Below are 25,534 nucleotides of genomic sequence, written 5' to 3' on the forward strand. Positions count from 1 at the left end.
AATAGTAACCAAGCGGTTGTCAGACCCAAGGAACCATCACGTCCAAAGCGTGCTCAAAACTCTCTGTCCTCAAACGCAGAAATGTGGTTATTGAAATTAAGAGCTCAACTTACAACACCCCTAGAGTTCTTTTGAGAATGGTTTAGATAAATTATATTTGTTCAGACTTTGAGAACCGCATATGAAGCTATTCATTTAATGTTATTTTGGTTTGAGTAATGCATTTTTTCCATTTGTTCACCCTGACTTAAGGGAATTTTTGCTTTCACCCTTAGAGGGCGTTGTTTTACATAATTTCCAGGATCTCCCCTTTTTAAATGATACATTTCTTGTTAGGAACAAGGACTCATGGTTTGATGACACAAATGTGTTGTTTTATTTTAGGAAATGGCCATGGAATTTCTAAGAACTAAATCTAGGTTGATTACCTTGGTCACGTAATAATAATAAATAAATAAAAAATGCACTGCTTGGAACTAGGCTACTGCAGAGTCTATCCCTGATTTTGCAGACATAACCCTCATTAGACAAAAGCTAGCTCCCCTTGACAAGATTACATGGACTGACGAGCCCGACTGGCTCTAACAATGACTAACACACCCTGTTTAAGTATTCTGACTCCAAAAAGACTTGACTCTGTTAAGAGGACTTGTGTCCTACTTGAAATCAGTGGCAGCTACCACTGGCGCTATGTTTCAGACCTAGTCTGAAACAAACGCTGTTTTGTCCATGTCCTGCATGCTGTGTCTATTCTTCTTTTACAGGGAGAGACATCACACCTGCACCCAGCAAAGCTGCTGTTCTATCAGAATGTACTGTTGACTGTACATTTCAAAGATGCACTGTTCTTAACTCTGCTTCCTCCTCCAGAAGGCGGAGAAACATGACTGTCAACATAGGGAAGGAGATCAAATAAGCCACGCTCAAACCTCTCAGATATTCTCCTCTCTCACCCTGATTTTGAATTAATGCTCATTTCATAGTTAGCATAACCTATACTGCATCTTCCATGCTTTCATGATGTTTTCAAATTAGCACACTGACCAGATCATGTTTCAAAAAACAGGGGTAGTGAAGGATGTTATCATGTTAACTGGTCGCTGCTAATGAAACAGACTAGTAGTAGTAGTAGTGAAGAAGTGAATGAGGAGTCGAATGAAAATGATACAACGTGGACCAAGGAGGTACCAGGGGAAGTAGAATTGAAGGAAATGAGGAAGTTGAATTGAAGGTAATGAGGAAGTAGTTGAAGGAAATTAGAAAGTAGTTGAAGGAACAAGATGCAGAGCTGAAGAAGAAACTTAATGTGTAATATTTTAAAATAGTGGGCAAAGGCCAAGCTCCTGTTGAAACCTCTGATCCTGTGTCCATAGGTAGTATGGCTGCTAACTCCGCTGCTAAAGCTGCGGTGCTCTCCTCTTGCTCTCCTGTTTTGTCTATGCTGTCTCTCTCATCTGTGGATTCACAGGTCTCTCCTCCCATGTCTCTCAAAGACATTGCCGACCTGAAAGAGGGCTTCCTGCATCATCTCCAACCAGGCCAGTGGGTTGTGATCCGAGACCTGAAACCACCGTGCCCGTTGGCTGGGCCCGTACCAGATCCTACTGCCGACCCAGACGGCCATAAAAGTAGCTGAGAGGACTTCGTGGGTACACGCCAGCCACTGCAGGCTGGTTCCGAATCAGGACGAGCACAACCGGCCCAAGGATTCCAACAACCAAGATGCAATACCCTGTGTCACCACCAGGGCGAAAGCTCACTCTCTGGTCTCCTCAGATGAGGAATCAGACAAAGAATAACACACTACCTTTTCCTCATTGCTGTCAGGATGACAACTCTGACCGCCACTTCAGCAAAACACAATCATGGGCCACCACACTGTGGCTTCCTCTGAGGAGGAACTATTGAAAGAAGTGACCTTGCCTGTCACCTCCTACCCAGGATCATTATGGCAACGTGGACAAGCTCCACAGCCATGATCTCATAAGCATACACCCCACACTCACTAAGACACCAAAGTAACTCAAAGCATTTCTCTCCTGAAACAGATTGAAGGAAGGAAAAGACAAGAACACACCCCAGTATTCGTTTGTCCTATTTGAATGTTGCACTCCACTTGACTGTTGGGTCTATACGGTCGACGAAGATGGATGGAAAATACTGCATTCTGCATATATAAGATTTGAAAGGTTATACTAGATTTCCAGGTTATACTGTTGTAACTGTGACTGGAGTTTGGTTTAGAGTGGGTATAGAAGTATTGAAAACTCATAATTATAAAGTTGACCTTTGTAGATCTGTTCCAGACTATTCTTAGGGTACCGGGTTTAACTGTGTTTAACTGCTCTGCACCTAACTACATCAACCAAGTATTAAAATAAAGCCTAACAGAAGTGCATCCACAGGGCTGAACTTGAAAAGCGAGTTAAACAATTTTAAGTGACCTCTTCAATATATCACAGCATGTATTAATATTTTCAGATACAACACAGATTAGGACAAATTAATGATCTAAGCATATTTATGAGATGTGAAATTAAGGTTCAGAGAGCCATTCCAAATGGCGTATTTTTGAGCTATAGGGGAATAGCGTATTCAACTTTAAATTGCAACAGTGTCATATGGATGTTATCTTGCTCATTTAATTTCCAGGATTAAGAAGGTTGATCACACTCAAATGCAGGTAATTCATCAGCAATCAAACTAGACACCATAGAGCTATCTCGAATTTTCAATTTGTTTTCGGTATATTATTTCTCTCATGAATGCATGACACATGAACGCATAATACCAAGTAATTTCAGCCTTAGCTAAAGAAGTAAATTACATGAAAAAGATTGTGCTACAAAATAGACTTCCCTTAGAGATAATACTGGCTATATTTGCTGTTCGTTTAGTTCAGATCCAAATGCTACATTGAGTTCCATGAAGCAAACAATAAAGGTCTTAAATCTTAAATAATGTTCCTAAATGGAATGCTTTTTCAAGTCCTGGATATTCTCAAATGTGTGTGTATCATTTGTATGTATGTTTTTCATCGTTATTATTTTTTTTAAATATTCTTAAGTGTATGTTTAACTGCTGTTCCAGATATGCCTATGCTGCCTTAATGATAATAGAAAAAGTTAAATTTACTATTAATTCAATTCAAGACCTTAATGATGTCTGTGCCATTGACATTGAATATTTGGAATATTTTGATACATAATCTGTTGGTTCTAATTTGAATTTATGGGTTTTCCTCTAAAACGAAGAAAGAGGTTTTTTTCCCACTCAGTCATGAATATATGAAATGTGTCTTAGATTAGAAATCATGTTATCTTTTTACCTTGCTTATGCCAAATTGAAGTGAGGAGTTTGGTACATGGTTTGCAATCTTAGTGTGTTAAATAACTTTGAGTTTATTACTCTTTATTATGCTCCACCTAGTGGAGAAATAGATTGCTTCCTTTCCATATGTGTAGAATTAGGTTTTTGCCAAAGATGTTGGATTATTTTTATGATATTTTATAATTTGATTCCACATTGTTGATTCTTTCATTTCTATTATAGTTGTGGATATTTAATCCACAAAGCGGGGAATTGTGAATGAATTTCAAGTCTCAACAAAGTGTTCTGTTTTCCTACTTGACTGTTGTTCTAACTTTGTAGTTCGTTCTCATAGATCAGTCTGTTAAAACTACAAATTCTTCCTGTGTGACATCACTTCCCTGTCCTCTTCATCCTGAAACTATGTCACTTCCTTTTTCACTGTATAACCTATCGACCTCGTCCACATCTGACTCACTCTGCCTGGATTTACTTCCTGTGCTAGAGTCCGACTCTGAAGAATCGTAACAGAATAAAACTATTGCCTTTGTTTAAAACCAGCTTGACCGACCACTCAGCGTGTTCTTTGAAATCTAAACTAAAAACCAACTCAAGGTTTTTTCATTAACACATCTCTGGTGAATTCACACCGGAGGAGTTCCCTGCTGCCCTCACCTAGGCTCAGGGTGGTAAAAGGATTGCCCCTCGGCCCCGAGCCTGGGGAGGACAGGAGAACACAACACCTAACCCGCACGAAGAAGAAGAAGAAACCTAGTTATTCAGCTCCAGTATTGATATAAAGTTGGAGAAATATTCAATTTCTGGGGCTTTTAAAGTTATATAATGGATTAACCCAAATCACATTTCATTGTTGAAGTAATGACTACCATCATCCCTTTTGAGACCCTTCACAAATGAGCCCCATATAATGACTGTCATCGGGTGTCACTAGAGGCGTACGGGCAAATGGCTTCAAGGCAGCACCAACAATGTCAGCTTTAATATGGAATACCAACCAGACAAATGTAATATGCCATATGCAGAACCTTCAACTTCTACTCACTGTTTATTTCTCTTTGCTAATATCCTAACCGACAGTTTTTACTTATATTGTTTCACCAGTTCAAACGTTATGTTCACTATCCTGTACTTTACAACATTCAGTGCAGCCTTCGTTCAAATGAACTAGATGACTCGTGTGTTCTTAACAATTGTTATTTTATTCATCACACAGGAAATTACATCTCAGTCCATTGTTCCATTGTTCTGTTCTGCTGATGAGTACCCTGGTATTGAATCACATGTTATAAGTAAGTGGCAGAAGGACCTTGCTATGGTAGTGCACTTTAAATAACATGGTAAACATTTCAAAATGTCACACAGATGTAGAAATTAATCAATGTACAGTAGTGGATTGCACCTCATTTTTGCTTCAAAGGGTCAGTTTTCAGTTTTCTACTGTATAAGAGTGCCTCCTCAAGACTGACCTCATTTAATTTTTAAGTAGGCCTATTGGTTGCACTTCAATGATGTTGCAAACAGTGCTCTTCTCCAGATTCTATAATGAAGGGAGATTTCCAATAAACCAGTCACTGGTTGCATACTCTCAAGCAGATCAGCATAGGATTGAAGTGCTGTATCAAAAATGCTGGATTACTGCAATATATGTTGACAATAAAAAACGTGTTTATTTGAATGACTTGAGGAAATAAAGTATCAGACAGAATACTAGTTGGTGACTGCCTCAACTGCAGTTGATATATTCATGTTTGTAGAACACAGGGAACTTGAATAAATCATGTTTTTCAACTCTGTCGACATGTACTGTATACAAACAGCAATCACAATCTTTTGAGAAGCTATTGACAATTCAAGTGTGGCAAGTTGGTTTTTGCGGATCCACTAATCAAGCAACTAGAAGCATCATATTAGATGATGTGCCACCCTTGTGTTATTTTAAGAATTAAGGCATACTCTGTTAAATCTCCAGCACTCAAAATGATTAGCTCTTGCATAACCTGAAGCAATGCCAAAGGGTTAAAGCCCAGTTTTTTATCTCGTTCATGCATTAATGGGTTTCAGTCTTGGGCTGTCATCCAAGAGGACAATTTAGTCAAATTATTGGAGGCACATTAAGTTGTCAACATAGCCATTCATTCACTGAAAGCCTGAAGTAACATGTTATTAAAAGAAAGGGTGCAGCAGTTAGATAGTTGGATGTCTCAGTTAATAGGATCAAATGTGGATTATGCCTTAGCTGGTTTGTTTCATGTTTGTTTGTTTTGACATTATTTACTGTATCCCCTCTTATCTCCACTCTGTCTTCATTGTAAACAATTTCTCTTCGCCAAGGCATTCATTAACACTGACTGGCTGTGAGGTTCAGGTTGTGTTAATTATAGAGACCTTAGACTTTACAGATCGATCAACCATGCATCCTCATACCTGGCATGATCATCTCAGAGCGCCTCCTCTTGTGATAATACGCGTTTCCTGTTACGACATTGACCATGGTGTTTGGATAAGGTGCCTGGAGTTTTCCCATTCTCATGGTCAAACACCCCCCCCTTACAGAATGTCAGAGGTTTAGGGAAATGAACAGCGTAATGTCAACCTCATGGGAAACGGCTGCTCCTTCCCAGTGTTACAGTATGTCAAGAATATCCTGATGTGTTTGTCTTCATGTGGGCTTTGTGGGCACTATATGTGATCTACTACTGTATATACTAGTCTATATTAGCCTATTATAATTTTGACCAACAGTGTTCTCCAGTTCTTGTATTTCATTCCATTGTCTGAATGCATGTATTGTACAGCAAAATAGGTAGCCAACATGTATTTTTGTGTAGGCTGGATAATAGAGGGTTAGTCCTCATGGGAAGACTTTGCAGGTGATAATTTCCTCCCACACAGCTGCTATAAAAGCATTCTTGTTGATATGAAGGCTGTCGTTGATGTGCCCATGCAAACCTGCAGCAGTATGTTTAGGACTTCTGCCTTTAGACATGTAATTAGGTCCCCCATAGGAGAATTAGGTCCCCCATAGGAGAATGATGTCCCCCATAGGAGAATTAGGTCCCCCATAGGATAATGATGTCCCCCATAGGAGAATTAGGTCCCCCATAGGAGAATGATGTCCCCCATAGGAGAATTAGGTCCCCCATAGGATAATTATGTCCCCCATAGGAGAATTAGGTCCCCCATAGGAGAATGATGTCCCCCATAGGAGAATTAGGTCCCCCATAGGAGAATGATGTCCCCCATAGGAGAATTAGGTCCCCCATAGGAGAATGATGTCCCCCATAGGAGAATTAGGTCCCCCATAGGAGAATTATGTCCCCCATAGGAGAATTAGGTCCCCCATAGGAGAATGATGTCCCCCATAGGAGAATTAGGTCCCCCATAGGAGAATGATGTCCCCCATAGGAGAATGATGTCCCCCATAGGAGAATTATGTCCCCCATAGGGGAATTAGGTCCCCCATAGGAGAATTCACCAAAGGCAGAAATCAGGGGTACCGCCTGTGGCCTTAATGTCCGCCTGCATTTCAGACCAGCAGGAACGGAGACAACAACAGCTCTTCTATGTGGGGGTGAGTCAGGACAGGGGAGAGGCGGACCAGCCAGAAGGTTCAGTCCAGTGTTGGTTTTATACAGTAACAAGCTCCCCACTCTGACAGGCTAAAACTGCAGCAGAATCATTGCAAGGTCAAACTCTGTGTGGAGATGCCTGGAGCTGAAGCAGGCTCATTGGTGGGAGTTCATCCTTGCGGGGCTCACTATTGTAGACAGGGGTAGTGGACAAGAAGGAGGAGCGTCTAGAGGTCACTCATAACTGTGGTAGCATTTGTTGTGACATGCCATTACTCTTAGCAAGTGAGTAAGCTACTGTAGCTAGTGTCTATTTAGGAAAGTGATATGAAACAATAACAAAGCACATTCAGTGGTTGCAAAAGTAGTTTTCATTTAGATCATTTCATGGACAAAAATGTTGTGACGTTTCGAGCGACATGTGTTGATGTGTTGTCTGAGGAAGAGCGTTGTCGCTCGAAACGTCACAACATTTTTGTCCATAAAATAGGGCTGCTCGATTATGGCAAAAATGGAAGTCAATGAGGTATATGTAAATGTGTTAGAAAAACTATGATTAAGTGGTTTTCTGTGACTGGAAGCAAAGGGTGTAAACTTACCAGTCTCAGTATGCTATCCTGTGAAATGTATCACAATCTGAATGTTTTTAGATGGTTGGCATGACTTGGACATAAGCATTCCCCTGGTGCTTGTTTTCACTGCTCCCACAGAGGACTCTGCAAGTCATGCCAAACACCTAAAAATATTTGGATTGCGATACATTTCACAGGAGAGCATACTGAGACTGGTAAGATTACACCCTGTGCTTCCCGTCACAGAAAAGCACATTCATAATAGTTTTCCAACGCATTTACGTATGCCCCATTGACTTCCATTGTAGCCCAGTGAGAGCCTGCAGAAAAACCACAGCTAACTCAATACTGGAACGATCAGTGAAATGATGGTCTCTCTGTTTCAGGTTCGTAGTAGACAGACCACAAATAGGGCTAAATGTCCAAAATAGCACAATACGCCTTTAAGAACGTATACTTCACAGTGCTGTTTCTAAACATATTGAAATTACATACAGTATACGTATGACTCAGTAAGTCAGGGTAAATGCTAAACAGATAAAGCTTATCATCATCATACATTTAAATGACAAAGTGTGTTTTTTTCCCACAAAAAATTAGCATTCTAAATGCCTTTCTGCTCACAGACACATCCACCCTCCTGACCCCACTAAAGAGTGTAAATGTGTTCAGAATTTTAAAGCACCAATAATGAGATCCTTGTTGTGAAAGGTCAGGGGGTCCCTATTTTCATTTAGCCATGGAGGCAGTCAGTAATGCTAGCATACTGTAGCTATGTCCTAAGAGAGACCGTGTAGGGACGGTTTTCACTCGTTTATGGATTTTCTGCTTGTTCTTCTTCTACACTCTAGCGGAAATAGCGCGCGCTCTGTGTGATACGTCACAGTGCTGCCACCAATCGGCCACCAATCTGCCACCAATCGGTGAATGCTGCAGCAGCACGTAAAATTAGCACGAACCAAGTTGTAAGCGTAGCTAGTGGTTGTTGTAGTGGCTGTAACGGTGACAAGAGAAGCGTTGTGTGTAACATATTGGCTGCGCCATCTTCCACCTGTACCTGCTTTGCGTGACGAGCTTTAAACATGTGCTGCTACAGCATTCACCGATTGGTGGCAGCACTGTATGTACTTTTGAAAAGTTACAAAAACACGCCTGTATGAGGCAATTAAGTTAAGAGTGTGTCGCTTGGGCGGGGCTTATTACATAAAGGTGTATAATGTCTCAATGGTTGGACCAAACACCACCAAACTTTGTAGCCATGTCTGGAAACATTAATGAAAGGGACCTCTCCATTATTGGCCCAATCAAACCAAATGGGGGCGCTAGAAAGCTAATTTCCGGATTAGGCCTAACCGCCACGCCGAGATTTCCGAGACTTGGTACAGTGGTAGAAGGGCATGCTAACAGGTAACTGGAGAAATATTACGCTGATTGGCCACTGATTGACGCTATAACAACCTAAAATGCTTAAAAATTGCTAAAATACAACCGATCACTGTGGCTCCCCCTGTGGCCAAAAATGGTTCAAATCTTTGGTATGGTACATACCATATGGTACATATGGCACATGGTATTCTCTACAATTTACTAATAGAACACACAATTGTCCACTGCCCCCAATAGCCTACTGAGTTTCATGAAAATTAGCTTGGTAGTTTTTGCATAATCCTGCTAACAAATAAATAAACAAGGTGTCTTTCTCCCTCTCTTTTTTTCCTTAGGCGATCAGCATATTTAGTAATTACAAAGGCGGTGGCTGGACAGGGCAGATGCGCTGTGAATACCTGTAGAGGCTGCTTGCAGCTTTAATTATTATTGTTATTGTTATTAATATTATATATATAAATATATGTACATTATTATTATTTTATGATGACTTATGATCATCCCAAGCGTTAGGACTGCACAGTTTGGCACTTTTAGATTTCCTGAATGATTCCCTATACAAACCAAATCATTAAATAGCTTACAGGCTTATAAATGTGTCACCAAGTGTGTGCAACTCTCAATTTGCACATTTTGTTGCCAGCTTAAGTTGAGGCATTCCACTTGTGTGGTGGGGTTAGGGTTGCGGTTAGGGTTAGGTATTCCACGTGTGTTGTTCCTGTAGGTTAGGGTTAGGCATTGCACTTATGACGTTAGGGTTAGGGTTAGGAATTACACTTATGACATCAGGGTTAGGGTTAGAAATAGGGTTAGGTTTAGGTCAACAAAAGGCAATAACACAAAAATTGGTTGCTTCCTGTTTTACTCAACCTCCAGACCCTCTGGTTACAAGCACAACCCTGTACACCCTCCCTCACCCCCAGGCTCCAGCCATGTGGGCATTTCTCATTTATCACACTGCATCTCCTCACTACATGCATAGCAGTGTTCAATGACAGAATTCCTAGAATTGTGTTCGCTTAGTTATTGTTTTACTACATTCCTCACGTGTCTCCTGTCCACACTTAAAAATGGAGTTGGCTGTTGATTGAATATCGACTTTGTTATATAGAGTGATTTCACTATAGCACCTGGCTAGTAGTAGTCTAGAATGATGGCATATTATTCAAAACTGTCATATCCACCTCTCTCATACATTTACCAAGGCTTTTATCAATGTGATGGTGTCAAACCATCAACAGTAAAGCCAGAGGTAAACAGTCACAAGCAAGCCAGGTGAGTTCTACAGGGAACATAGTAATTTGCATATTAATGATCTGCTTATGTTTTATTGTGTTGTACACTGTTTTAACGCTCATGAGTCATTGAAATGGCTTTGAACCTTTGCCATATGGCAGTTAATTATTGGGAATGACTTGCAGTTATCAGAGTGACTAAAAAATAATGCAAAACATTCTCCGCAGAACCCCCAATTAATTCATTTGAAAACGTTTCCCCCTCTGCTCCTACAGTATACCTGTAGTGACTCCGCTGATAGCAGACAAGTGGGAGCAACTCTAACTCTAACCCTAACCCTAACGTTAATGGAGGCGTAAAATACATTTCCATATGGAGAACTTTCAGATAGCATCTACACAGCAATAATTCATGGGATATTAATTCTCTCACACGCAGTGTTTCCTAGAAACTATTTTCAAATGCCAACACCGAGGTCATGGTTCATTGCTTAAAAAACTAACATTTTGGGGAGAACTCATGCTGCTCTATAATCCCAGTACAAACAGGATACGGCAAGAAACCATGTTGCCATTCCCACTGTGCTCCAGAGTGACTGCTGCTTGCCCTTGGCCTCCATGAAATATTCAATGAAAGGCCACACATATTCAGCCACCCCCTCTTTATTGAGTACAGGCAGATCTGGCTCTACCTTCGGGTGTTTGACAATTGGACAGGTCTGTCTCCAGCTGACAGTGCTGAAGTCACAGGGGTCATCATTGCTCTGACCTCTTCGAGGCTGCAGAAACCTCTGAATCATAGCTATGGTCTGGTCCTATGGTGTCACATAGACATGAGGATTACTTTAAATAGAATATTGCCCCTGTCCCTGAGTAGTGAGATCTGTATGTCTGGTGAAATCATTGTGGCCTTTTGGGTCTTTCTTCAAGCAGCATCTTTGACTGAGACAACTATGACAAACTATAACATGCAGGTATTACATTTTGGAAGAGCATCAAGAATGTAGCTAGTAAATACAGTACAGTATGTCTGATCTGATAGCTTATATGTGCCTAAGTTCCATTTGAAAGCATACAATAATCATCCTTTTGTGCTGGAAGCCAGCGCACCATTATAGCGTTTATCCGTTTGCATTTGTTTGTACATTTATGTAAGTCGCTTATGATAATGATAGTACAATAATAGTGTCTAAATATATACAGAATAACAAAATACAAAAAATATACACGGAATCATGTATAATGTGAAGTGAAATGCTATGTAATTAACCACAAGAGGCAGTAGTCCCAGCACACCAAAATCAAGAAGGACACCAAAAACAACCCGCCGATCTCCACTGCACAAGTAAAGTAATGGTCAGAGCATTGGACTCCCACCAGGGAGACCGGGGTTCAAGACCCGTTGGGGATTACTTTGGCCCTATCCCAATACCCCCCCTTAGCCCTAGACCTTGGCCCTGCCCCTACATTTTGCTTGTTCACGCGTAGGGTAGTGTGTCCCATTCCTTTTAGCTTCTAGGGCTTGGGGGCATATCGAGGGCTAGTGGACGTTCAAACAGCCCTTCAAAACCAGGGTTTTTAGATGCTGACTTGAAACGGAGGGGTAGATCAAAACTCACACAATGCTTTGCGAACCGAGGCAGTGATATGAAACATAGCTGCCGTGTCGTGAAAAAACATGGGAAATAAGACCAATATATTCGCAAATAAAAAAACATAAAAAAATTGTAAAATCCGTGGAAAAGCTTAGTTTAATGTAGATGCAAAAGAACATGTCATTGGATCGTTATGACACGCGAGCGAAGAAAATTGCTATTTACGATGTCAACGGTATTTCATTGTGTGTTGATGTTCCCGTAAGTTGTAGGCTACAGTTCAATGTTGAATCTAATCTAATCAATAGAACCTTGTGTAAAAACGATTTTTGAGTGACAGTTGATTCCATGTCCAGTGTATGAAGTCTGAAAAATAATCCAGTAGGCTAGCATTTTTCTGCTCTTCCCTGCTCATCATATCAGTGCATTTCAATGGGCAGGACTAACGTTAACAGCCGATGTGTAAACATGCTTCCTGGCTGTACAAGTGATTAATCTGTCTTGTTCTGTCCTGAAATGTGGTCAGATGTGTCACTATAATAATAGTAATCATACTGTAACATCCCAGGGACTCCACAGAAAATCAGGCAACTAATAAAATTCCGATTGAAGACGTGAAGAAGTGGTGTCCCATTTCTTAGTTAAAGATTGCAACCCCTATCCCTTGTAGCTCCATTCTGAAGGGGCACTACCCAGTCGAGGGCACTCCAAAACTAGGGGCTAGGGCTAAGGAGGGGTATTGGGATTGGGCCTTTATGTTATCATCAGTGCAACTGCTTTAGGCACTGACCTCTACCATTAGTGTTATAGAAGCTGCTGCTTGTTGTTGTGAGCTCATGAGCTAACTGGCTATCCTGCTCTCATTGTGCTGGATTAGCATTGGAAGCATTGGAACTGATGTGTCCCGGTGACAAGACCTATCTTCATTTATCAGACATTATTTCATGTCATTTCAATTCACAGCTATTTCAGTGGCATGACTAGCTTCCGTCCTACCAGTCCTGAACAGAAACAAGCCAGCCACGCACATCCAGTCCTGAACAGAAACAAGCCAGCCACACACATCCAGTCCTGAACAGAAACAAGCCAGCCACTCACATCCAATTCAATTCAATAACCTTTATTTAAACTCGAAGGACACTGAGGTTGCCCTCATTTACAGTGACGACGAGTAAGCCAGGCTGGACCTGGCCTGGTTTGGATGTGCATTACATTAGGATGTGCATACATTAGCTATTGCTCTTTTTGAATTTCACCATAACAGAGCAGCTCTCTGTACTGTACAAAAGAGCACCCAGCTGCTTCCTCCAGGAGAAGAGCCACAGGCTGCATATTATCATGCCACCAAGGTCTCCCACACCGAGCGCATGCGCAAACTCACAAAGGTACAACTCAGGGTTAACTCATGTCCTTGGGTCTCTGACAAGGTTACTCATCATGCAAACCTCAGACCACAGCAGTTACATTATATTGACCAGTACTAAGAACTGTACTCTGCACAGTTTGTCTTATTTGAAGCAGATTCATTCCTTGAACCACACATGGTGTTCTGAGAACTGAAACACTTGAAGGTGTAGGGTTCCACAGAGAACAATTTAGGGAAATATGAACCATTAACAGTGGCTTATTGTTATTTAAACATATATATATTTATATAAAAAAACAACTTGCTCCGAAAGTGATGTCTAGAATGGAGAACACAAAGGTTTGGGCTCCATAAGTCTGGAGTGAAACCAGAATTTTGTGTCATATTTTCTCAAGTACCCAGTAGGCTTTTCAGTTGACTGCCTCCATATGCTGCATTCTATGAGGGCTGCAGGCTCCGGACAGGACATGGTCTTCTGGGATTGGTTCTGCACTGCCTCTGTCTCTAGGGCTCCATGTGTGCATACCATATGTGAGGCCTTGCCTGGATCTGTCCAGTGCATTGGATTCCTATTTATTTTCTTCACTAAAAATACCACACAGCCAAGAAACAGTACACACTTGCCAGTACAGTGCGTTGTAAAACAAATGCTGTGCTGGCTGTGTGTGTGTGTGTGTGTGTGTGTGTGTGTGTGTGTGTGTGTGTGTGTGTGTGTGTGTGTGTGATAGAGAGAGAGGGAGATTGTGCCCCAACTCCGTCTGTATTGAAGCATGCTCTAAATGTTTTGAGTAATCAGGAATACATGCTCTTAAAGGGACATGTACCCTATATGCCTTGTAAGCAGCTTTGTGAATTGACTTGCATTGAGTATTTAGAATAGCAGATCTCTCAGGGAAGGGGGCATTTTCTGCATGCTATGAAATACACAATGCCAGCATGGAGAGCAAGCCAAGAAAGAGAGAATGTGGATTTGAAAGAGGATTGAAAGTATTTCACAATAGCTGCAGACAATAAGATAAGACAAGAAGCAACACTTTAAGCAGAATCATTAATTGAAGATAATCTGAATATAAGCAATCAAATCCTTTTTAACTTCATGTTGTATTATTTTTATCATAATGGTCATTTACTTATCAGGTGCCAAAATATGCAATGATAATGACTGAGTACATTTAATGTATTTCATATAATTTCCAAATCAGAATCAGAATTTCCACGAAAAGCCCCTTTATGATCAAATCTGAACTAATCCAACCCTTTTTTCAGGCCCTATCAGTTTGTATGTGAAACACCAGGGATCCATCAGATAAGATTGCAGGAAAAACTGTTCCAAAATGTTATTTAAATGAACTGCATTGACATTCATTTTGGGGTTGATTTAATTCCATGCTCTTATAGCCTTTGCTTAGTTGCTCATGCTAATCAGTGCCATTGTCTCGTGATGGAAACGTCTGTCGGAGGTCAGAGTTGCGGTGCATCCCTTCGATACCATGCAAAGCTGATGTGTGTCAAATCACAGAGCACATTACTGTGCAAATGAAATGCAGAAGAAGCTCAGATATAATCATGCAACCAGGATAGATGAAAACTACATTGTAACACTGAATGGCATTAACCACGCAGAATGCAACCCACATATTTGTGGCTGGCATTTTTTAAATATATCAAACGATAAGAGTAGAACATTTTAAAGGGCAAATGACCATTTCATTTGATAACTGTTAGCCTAAAAGGTCTATGCAATTAAATGATTTTTGCATTTCCATCAAACTAATGCTTGTCCAAAGGCACTTACACTCAGTGGCCACTTTATTAGGTCCACTTATCTAGTACCGGATAAGACCTCGTTTTGCCACCAGAACAGCCTGAATTCTTCGTGACATGGATTCAACATTGTGCCCTTCTGCACACCACTGTTGCAAACAACAGTGAGCATGTGTGGCCTTTCTGTTAGCTAGAATGAGTCTGGCCATTCTCCTCTGACTTCTCATTAACCAGATGTTTTCACCTACAGAACTGCTGCTCACTGGATATTTTTTGTTTATCACAATATTCCCTGTAAAGTCTAGAGACTGTGTGAAAATCCCAGAAGGGCAGCTGTTTTAGAGATTGTAAAACCACCACATCTGGCACCAACAATCACACCACGATCAAAGTTGCTTAGCGTCTTGCACATTCTATTGTTTGGTCGAACCTCTTCCCTACAACCAAATGTCTGTTGTCCTTCCACTGGATAACAAACGGAGCACATAGGTTTACAGGGAAGATGGAAGCTAAACTAGCAAGCTACCTGTAGCTACACAGCTGGAAGATAGGGCTATCCACTGTTAGCAATGCTATAGAGATAAAGCACTATACCACCCCCACAGAACCGCATGCAATTATTCATTGGTTCTGAACAACATGGGCACATGTTCAACAGCTACGGCAAGCTAACTGCAGTATACAGCTGATGTTAGTAGCTATGTAGGTATTCAACTCTGTGAACAGAGTTCTAAATGGCCACATTGGCATTTAAGTTAGCTAACTAGTCAGCTACTTTAATTGAAATGCAACAGGGCACCTCTGCTGTCAAGATTCTTTCAAGCACACACAGGTCTGGTGGCTGTTACAGTATATCATACTAATATGTACCAACGCTCCCTTACCAACGGGCATTGCACTAGTTGATTATACATTTACATTAAATTACCTTGCCCAGTTCTTTGAGTATACATTCACAGCACAACCTTGTGTTGCCAAGAGCAATAATTATCCAAGCTTATCATAAGAAGCGTGAAGGAAACCCTTCAGCATGTTGAGTCTGCAGGTGGAGAGAGAGATGAGACTGCGGGTGGAGAGAGAGATGAGACTGCAGGTGGAGAGAGAGATGAGACTGCGGGTGGAGAGAGAGATGAGACTGCAGGTGGAGAGAGAGATGAGACTGCAGGTGGAGAGAGAGATGAGACTGCAGGTGGAGAGAGAGATGAGACTGCGGGTGGAGAGAGAGATGAGACTGCGGGTGGAGAGAGAGATGAGACTGCAGGTGGAGAGAGAGATGAGACTGCGGGTGGAGAGAGAGATGAGACTGCGGGTGGAGAGAGAGATGAGTCTGCAGGTGGAGAGAGAGATGAGACTGCGGGTGGAGAGAGAGATGAGACTGCGGGTGGAGAGAGAGATGAGACTGCGGGTGGAGAGAGAGATGAGTCTGCAGGTGAAGAGAGAGATGAGACTCATGATCCATACAGCACTGCATCGTAGCAGCGAGGAGAGAGAAACACCCCAGGACAACGCCAACCTGCTCTGAGTCACTGGGTGCTCATCCATCCCTGAACGGATAACAAAGCATATAGTAGATCTTAATCTCTTCAATGTCCCTATGGCCATATAGTAGGCTCTAGTTTTGATTGTACTGTAGATTCTTTAGAGAATGTCTAGTAAAAAAACAACAGCATAGAGTCTATAATGAGTGAATTGATATAGTTGTTGTGTTCTTGCTGCAAACACTGCAGTGAAAACAGTGGTGAAAAAGTTAACTACATGGACCAGGGAGAGGGTGAACTATCCCACCTCACCAGGAGTCCATCTCACTATCTCACTTCGATCTATCAACACCACAAAACAACATGCAGCTGGCTCCCTCCGTCTCTCCCGTTCTTCAAAAGAACATTTTGGGATAAGCTTAGTTTTTGGGATAACACCAACACTGGGCACATCGGCAGACTACAGTAGGTTTGTTAACCCAGTTCCTACGATGTGTAGCTATAGCATTACTGTAGCAAACCAGCTTCTAGCAAACACCTGCATTTAGAAGATCACTCATCCAATTGAAACCATGTCCTTGCTGTTGTGTGATTAGCCCAAATCCAATCCCAAAAAGATTCAAAAATGTCTTTATACCAGATTTGATGAGTGTTCTGTCTGGGGCACTGAGTCTGATAAGCATAAACCGTCCTTAAACTTTGAGACTGTTTTTTGTCAACATACTGTATATTGGGCTGATAATCATGGCGACAGAGGTGATCAAGTAAGCCATCATGAACCAGGGTTTGAGGCTCTATGTTCTAAAACCAGAAGTCAGGAAAAGCACAAACTATGTAGAAAGATGATGACTCATTCAGACATCTTCCTGGCTTTTGTAAGGAAATCCCTGGACCCAGCCTACAATGAAATGGTGTGTCAGCAGAATCCCCTGGAGCTCTTTCTTCAGTCTGCCTTTAAATGGAGAGGTGTTGTACGAGAAAGCCCAGAAATCCCAACTAAATATTCCTGGCTCTCTGACGGATCTCACGCCATGGTAACACAGTATTGACACAAAAGGTTGGACACAATGTACCGTACAGCACTGAGGAGACATAGCAGTCTGGTCTGCTACCTGTATACGGCCATGACCAGCTCACCGCAGGGCAATCACTCTGCCCTTTGAGAGCTTTGCTGTAAATATTGCATTTATGTGGGCGACATTTATGTACGGCTGAGCAAACTAAAAATGTATTACTGGGTCACACCTTTTGAAAAGAGTTGGCTTTCATTTAAAAAAAAAAATTTCAAACATGTATTTTGAATAACTTATCATCAAACTGCACTATATTAACTGATGTAATGTAGGATTCGTTTCTAATGCTATATTAATCTGTTTTGTACTCTATGCACAAACCTCAGATCACCTCACATTTAGAAAATGCATTTAATTGGTTGTACAGTAATGCTGTGTAAAACAGCACAGTACAGTAAGAACACAGAGATCTGATATTGTCTGCAACACATTCTGAAGTGACACATGGCACTCAGTCTTAAACAGATTTGATTCTAACAGTGTCATTTAAATTCACAGCAGCTAACTCCTTGACAAGATTATATCCCAGCTTCCCTATCAAGTCATCAATACTTTTTCACTAGGGAGACTACTTGTCTGGCAAAGAGCTTTGCTCAGTCGATCCATTTTCCACAGGAGCTCTAAAATATGTTATAATGTGAGGGACTAGGTGAGGAAAAAATGCCTCCTTTATAGCCTCTCCTGTAAATATGGAAGTGCTCCAATTACTCTTAAACATTACGCCCAGACAGAATCTCATAGATGACACTTGGGGATCTCAATTTCAAACAGGAATGGTACGTGTTGAGTGTCACCTGTGTGGCTCTGAAGGAAATGCAGAGATGGTTTCTCTCAGGGGTGAGAGAGTGTGATGATGAGGTGGTTTCTCTCAGGGGTGAGAGAGTGTGATGATGAGGTGGTTTCTCTCAGGGGTGAGAGAGTGTGATGATGAGGTGGTTTCTCTCAGGGGTGAGAGAGTGTGATGATGAGGTGGTTTCTCTCAGGGGTGAGGGAGTGTGATGATGAGGTGGTTTCTCTCAGGGGTGAGAGAGTGTGATGATGAGGTGGTTTCTCTCAGGGGTGAGAGAGTGTGATGATGAGGTGGTTTCTCTCAGGGGTGAGAGAGTGTGATGATGAGGTGGTTTCTCTCAGGGGTGAGGGAGTGTGATGATGAGGTGGTTTCTCTCAGGGGTGAGAGAGTGTGATGATGAGGTGGTTTCTCTCAGGGGTGAGAGAGTGTGATGATGAGGTGGTTTCTCTCAGGGGTGAGAGAGTGTGATGATGAGGTGGTTTCTCTCAGGGGTGAGAGAGTGTGATGATGAGGTGGTTTCTCTCAGGGGTGAGAGAGTGTGATGATGAGGTGGTTTCTCTCAGGGGTGAGGGAATGTGATGATGAGGTGGTTTCTCTCAGGGGTGAGAGAGTGTGATGATGAGGTGGTTTCTCTCAGGGGTGAGAGAGTGTGATGATGAGGTGGTTTCTCTCAGGGGTGAGAGAGTGTGATGATGAGGTGGTTTCTCTCAGGGGTGAGGGAGTGTGATGATGAGGTGGTTTCTCTCAGGGGTGAGAGAGTATGATGATGAGGTGGTTTCTCTCAGGGGTGAGGGAGTGTGATGATGAGGTTGTTTCTCTCAGGGGTGAGAGAGTGTGATGATGAGGTGGTTTCTCTCAGGGGTGAGGGAGTGTGATGATGAGATCGTTTCTCTCAGGGGTGAGAGAGTGTGATGATGAGATGGTTTCTCTCAGGGGTGAGAGAGTGTGATGATGAGGTGGTTTCTCTCAGGGGTGAGGGAGTGTGATGATGAGGTGGTTTCTCTCAGGGGTGAGAGAGTGTGATGATGAGGTGGTTTCTCTCAGGGGTGAGAGAGTGTGATGATGAGGTGGTTTCTCTCAGGGGTGAGAGAGTGTGATGATGAGGTGGTTTCTCTCAGGGGTGAGAGAGTGTGATGATGAGGGTGATGAGAGTGTGATGAGCTGAGAAGCAGCCTTTGAGGATGGGGACTGGAGAGGAAGGATCTCTGTCTGAGGTGTGTCTGTCCCAAGGAACTCAAGGCACCTCTCTGCCCTTCACTTTGGCTCAGTCGAGGGCAAACATTTTGCATTGGGCCTTTAAAGGGCAATGCTCGTTTTTGACATTTTCAAACAGGAATGGTACGTTTAAGATGGTAAGACAGGGCAATGCTCGTTTCTGCGCTACGATCGGATTGTTGCTGACGAATGACGACGACAATATTCTCGGCACCAACAACGATCGTAGCGCAGAGAATGTGAGCCGGAGAATAGCCAGTCTGCGCACTGGCCTGTGCGCATGCGTGCTGGAGCAAGTGGGGAAAGGCGTGTAAAGATCATATTACAGAGGCTAAAGACCCCGTATTTGAAAACCACAACAATGGCTCGCGTTGAGGAATCTCAACTGTCGATTCATTCAATCTGATTGATGAAAACAACCGTTTAGCGGCCGAAAATAGATTTTGAGAAACTGCATTCTCGGTGCCCCGATCACCGTCATTACATGGATATACTGGCTCGCGCTGGATTTTAAATTTCTTCTACAGGCCTCCGAACTACACCAAAGTGATCTCGGTGAGTCAAACTTCTTATAATATGTCGTAAATAAGGTCCAGGTTGTCAAAAACGAGCATTGCCCTTTAATGCATGATTGATATTTTGGTTTTCAAGTGGAAACCAAAAATTGTACAATGAGAAAGCTATTATTTCCTGTCAAGGGTTTATAGTGTATCCTGAATCAGTGATGCTCAGATATGAAAATTGAAACTGCTCATTTCAGTTCCAAGGAATTACTAGAACATTAAACCTACAGTTTATAAACGAGTACTAAATATTAATACCAGTTGTGTTTTAGTACAATGACTCTACAACAAAATGTCATTGTCCATTAATTTCAATACACAGTACAGTAATTAGATATTTTTTTCTCTCAACAACTCAACCAAGAAGCACATTGTGAGAAAAAGTCATTATTCCATCTTAGACTGAAGTTTTCCCATATTAACATTTTGAACTTCAACCCTTAAATTAGAGGAGAAAGTAATTATTCCAAAAATGTACAACCCTACAGGACTTCATGAATGAATTATTGTCTTAATGAACAGTGATTATCATGTCAAGCTAATACGCTCATGAGTAATTTAGAGATTGTGTTTAATGGACGCATTAATTCTTGATTAAACTTTCAGCTCTGTTGGAGGCAACACCTTTAATATTTAGATAGTTAGTTATTTAGTATTTAGATAATTATCCAAACACGTGTGTGTACTGTACTGTATGTGTGTGTGTAATGTGTGTGTACTCTTTGTATGTGTGTGTGTGTTTATGTTAGTGTGTGATGTGAGAGAGAGAGAGAGACTCCTTCAAACTCTAACCTGTTACAGTGACAGACTTCCAAGGAAATCAGAGACTATTCCCTTCGAAGGAAGAAAATGGCTGTCAGTTGTTTTGAATATAAATCCTTGCTACCCAGAATGCAGTAGAATCCCCCCATGTTTTCCCAGTTGCTGAGAGACATTGTTACAATATTAAAATGTACAGTAGTAAAGAAAATGAGTCAAAAGCATTTTTCAGAATGTCTGCCCCCTCCCCCTAACCCCTCCATCTGCTGGTCTTCCTCTCCTCAGCTCTGTGAGCCGGGGAATCATTTGGCCAGCGAGGTGTGGGCGGAGGTCCCTTTGTTTGTGTGCACAGCATCCGCGTGGGCTGTCTGCTGGGCTGGGTCTGCTGGGCTGGGATGGGTCTGCTGGGTCTGCTGGGCTGGGCTGGGCCTGCTGGGCTGGGCTGGGCTGGGTCTGCTGGGCTGGGATGCGTCTGCTGGGCTGGGATGGGTCTGCTGGGCTGGGTTCTCTCAACTGGCTGGCCGTGGCCGTGGGGGGGCAGAGGCTCTCTCAGCTGGCTGGCTGTGGGGGGCAGAACTCCAAGGCTGGGCTCAGACAGATGCAGACTGGTGGGCGTCCTGCATAAACTGCCTGCAGTCAGAGACACCATCACAGCTCATGCCAAGGCGGGGGTGGAGAGAAGCTGTGGTGATGCAGCAGAAAATATCTGAATATGCATGAGATCGCTCTAACTTCTGCCTCACTGGACCCCTGCTAGTGCTACTTCAAGGCTCATATGTTTTACTACAACTCCCACATGATTCGAATAATTACAAGAGAAACAGAGTGCACATAGCTGTCCCAAGGTGGTTTAAAGCCTGATATAAATGAGTATGAAAGTCCTACTATCTCTATATACTGGACCTGTAGGGCTCAGTGCTCACTGTAGACAGTAGGTCCCAATTGGACAAGACTTAATTGCAAACCACAACAACGGAGCCCATTCAGTGATTAGCGAGAGGAGGTGATTCTATCATCTGAAGCACGGCCATATAAGACTACACAATTTTCAGTAATTGTTCTTTGTCTCTGGTAAAATAGTATAAAAGCTTCTCGAGGCATGATGAGAGACAGTATCGTTTCCGACATATGAATAATTAATCCAGCTTCTTCCCCCCTCTTGGGCATGGCGAGGGTGCCAGGGTGTGCAGACAGGTGAGAGGGATGTTGACTGCTCTGACAGCGAGGAGGAGGAGCCCATGGATTCACTGGCATGCAGCCAGGCTTGGAAATGAATGCCTTCTTTAGAGGCACATACATTTATATTGAATCTGCTCTCAGATTTAAACAATATAAATCCCTAAATATACATATTCTGCTCTATCTCTGCTAGTCTATAATCTCCTGATTTCCAGACGCTGATTGTTGTTCACTGCCGTAGGTTTCGTGTTTGGAAACACAGTATGTGGAAGTGAATGAACTGATGACGGACTACGGCTCATTCACTTCCTTGTATTTCCAAACGCCAAAACCACAACAGTGAAAAACAATCAGAGTCTGGAAATCTTTAGTTAAGCAGAATATATTTCACATTTGCAAGACTGTGGATTTACTGAACATGCAAAGCAAGCAGTTTTTGGGCGGGGCTGGCCACGCCCCTAGAAATGGCTTTGTCCGGTTATCCCTCCCTCCCTCCGTCTGTCCGTCAGGTAAATGTTGGCCCGCATCTCTCTGTTGGCACCACAAGAGGCAGTAGTCCCTCCACAGATTACTTCCATCAAAGAGTATGAAATGCCAAGAGGGGACACTCCATTAATTTTGCTATGGAACCAATAGGCTCTGTGCACCAGCTCCACTACTTCCTGAAAGTCACTTGGCATCTTTATTTCCTGTCCTATATGATTGGATTAAGTGATTAATCAGGTGTGCGCTGGGTCTGCCGCACACCTGATTAATCACTTAATCCAATCATATAGAACTGGAAATAAAGATGCCAAGTGACTTTCAGGAAGTAGTGGAGCTGGTGCACAGAGCCTATACACCCTGCTGCTGAGCCAGGCCGTCGGCATTTTGGACTGTCAAGTTGATTGTGCAACCTGTGCTGCGCTGTTAGCAGTCATGCAATCACTTTTTCACGTTGACACTTCAGTTAACTAAATAATAAATTATCAGGAATTCCCACTTTTACGATCTCACTCTTTTTATTTTATCTTTATGGAAATAAACAATTAAATCTGCACAAATACTATACAAATTGGTTGTCTTTTTACCCACCAATTGTATGACTAATAATCGAGCAACATTTCCTGACAGTGTCCTTGGTAGTGTTTCAGATTTTCCCGGATTTAGCCAATTTTAATTTTCTGACCTCTTCCCGGGTCATCCTGGGATTTCCCGTAGAAATTGGAAGTGCTTTTTAAAATTGGATTAATGCTATGTAGACAAATAAATGCAACAGAATAGTGATATTGTATAATAATGTATCACATGAAACGTTTTATTTATAAAAATCAACATGTGGAAACGAAAAAGAGCTCAAATTCACAATTTAAAAGTAGGCTATATGAAAAAAAATCCCTTGCGCTTACATTGTAGGCTACACTAGGCCTGAGCCTAAACATTTAAATGAACCAAATTCCTATCCCATCTCGATTAGGCTATTTCACTTTCCTCTGTTTGATAAAGTGGGACTTGAGGAAGCAAAGAGCATTGATGGAGCGGTCGCTCAGCCGGTTTCTAAGCTTAGTGACGAACTGTCCGCACACTGAGAAGGCTCACTCGGCTTCTACAGACGTTGGCTGAATAGTGCCAAGAGCCGCGTAGAGCAGCTGCAGATTTTTGGGGCGCACTTGTCCCTACTAACACACGCAGGTTGCGCAAACGTTCTACATACGGCCGCTATAGGTGACGATTAATCTGCGCCACGTGCGGAAATTACGCGGCCATTTACGGAAACGCGAGATCTGCCGATTAGTAGCCGCTACGTTAGAATGACACGTCATTCAGAAGTTGCGGCCGCGTGCAAAGAACGCACGTGATCACGTGGGCAGGAACTTCCGTTATAAACTCACTTGGCTGACACTAGATTTACAGGTATTTATATGACTTGGTCTGCACGTCTTTTTCGCACGGTGCAAATATGGTTGCGGCCGCGTGCAAAAAACGTGGGCAGGAACTTCCGTAATAAACTCACTTGGCTGACACTAGATTTACAGGTATTTATATGACTTGGTCTGCACGTCTTTTTCACACGGTGCAAATATGGTCACTTACTTACTAAACCCTGACCACTGGCTATATTTAGCATTTGCAGTACCACTGGCTATATTTAGCATTTGCAGTACCACTGGCTATATTTAGCATTTACCAGTACAAAAACGAATTAATTCTATATGGGGATATAGCAGCAAGCATTATGATACAAACCAATATAAGACTGAACACCATTAACAGTTTAGAACATTTTATTACACAAAGTACATTACAAATTAAAAGTATACATATTTACAAGGATGAGGTTTACGGTCTGTCACATTACGCATAGCCAGAAAAGCAAAAAAAAGTATGTACAAGCTCTGGCTAGCAACCCATTATCTGACAATTGCAAAAGTTCTAAAAACAAAAATGAAACAAAGTGCGCATTCTGTGGCAGGCAGACCGGGAACAGACCGTTGTATCCCACAAAAAAAAGGTTAAAATTTACAAAAACTATTTACAAAAAAGGCATCCATCCTGGCAGGCTGGAAAGGCAGGTTTAGGGAGACGGGCTGGGGGTCACCCACATCTGAATCGAGGGTCTGGGCAGAAGAGGTCATCCTCATCTAAATACTCCACTGTGGTCAGGGCTGGAGCTGCGGTCAGGGGCTGGGCTGGGGAGGTCAGCTGGGCTGGAGCAGATGCCTAAGGACATAATGAAATGGCTGTAAAAGCAAGTCGCATACGTTCATTGGAAGCGTGCCATGTCACTGGATACGAGAAAATTAACTGCCTGACATCACATACCTTTTTGCATCGAGCAGGGGCATGTTTCAGCAGCTGGGCAGACACCTCCGTCACAGTGGTGCTTGGCTTACAGGCCATAACTGCACCTTTTAACCAAAAAGGGAATGGTTTCAATGCACATGGCATGAAGCAAAGACAATGTATTATTTTGCGAAAATATGAACAATCCCTTACGTAATATGACATTGTAGAGGGTCATATTCTTCAGAGGCTTCTTCCCCCTCTTCCCATGGATGCTGTAGACACACCACACTCTGTGTATGGCAATGGCTGACAGCACCCGCCGGACCACATCTGGCAGATCTTTGCCGCCAATGGAACTCAGATATCGTGTCTGCAAAACATAAAGACAATCATTTACTTTTACATTTCCTTAACTCTTCCCTGCAAAAATAAGGAACAAAGTTCTGCCCTGAAGTTACTCACCATCTTCCTTTGATGATCCTTGTCCTTCAGCTGCTCCTCCAAGACCAGCAGCTCCTCCTCCGTTTTAGCAGGGTGCAGGTCATCCAGTACTGCTCCCCGATAGCTGTCTGCAGACTCGCCGGACAGTCTCTGCTCCAGCCTCTGCTCCAGCCTAATCATTGTCTGTGCCATCTCCCTCAGACTCTGCATGACGCTGGAGAACTGCTGACACATCATCCTCTGGAAGTCTGGATATTAAACACAGATGTGGCTATAAGTAATTGTACGGTCCCATAATGGATATTCAGCTCAAAGTATATCCCTACATGCAGCATGAAGTAGTTCACAAAATTCAGCATACCAGCATCTGCAGAGCTTGATGGCAACACTGCTGGAGCTGTTGGTCTCACAGGCGATGGCATCAGAGAACTACCTGAAAACCAGAGGATAAAG

The sequence above is a fragment of the Borostomias antarcticus genome (assembly GCF_949987555.1).
Source record: "Borostomias antarcticus genome assembly, chromosome: 14".
Classification (NCBI taxonomy): Eukaryota; Metazoa; Chordata; class Actinopteri; order Stomiiformes; family Stomiidae; genus Borostomias; species Borostomias antarcticus.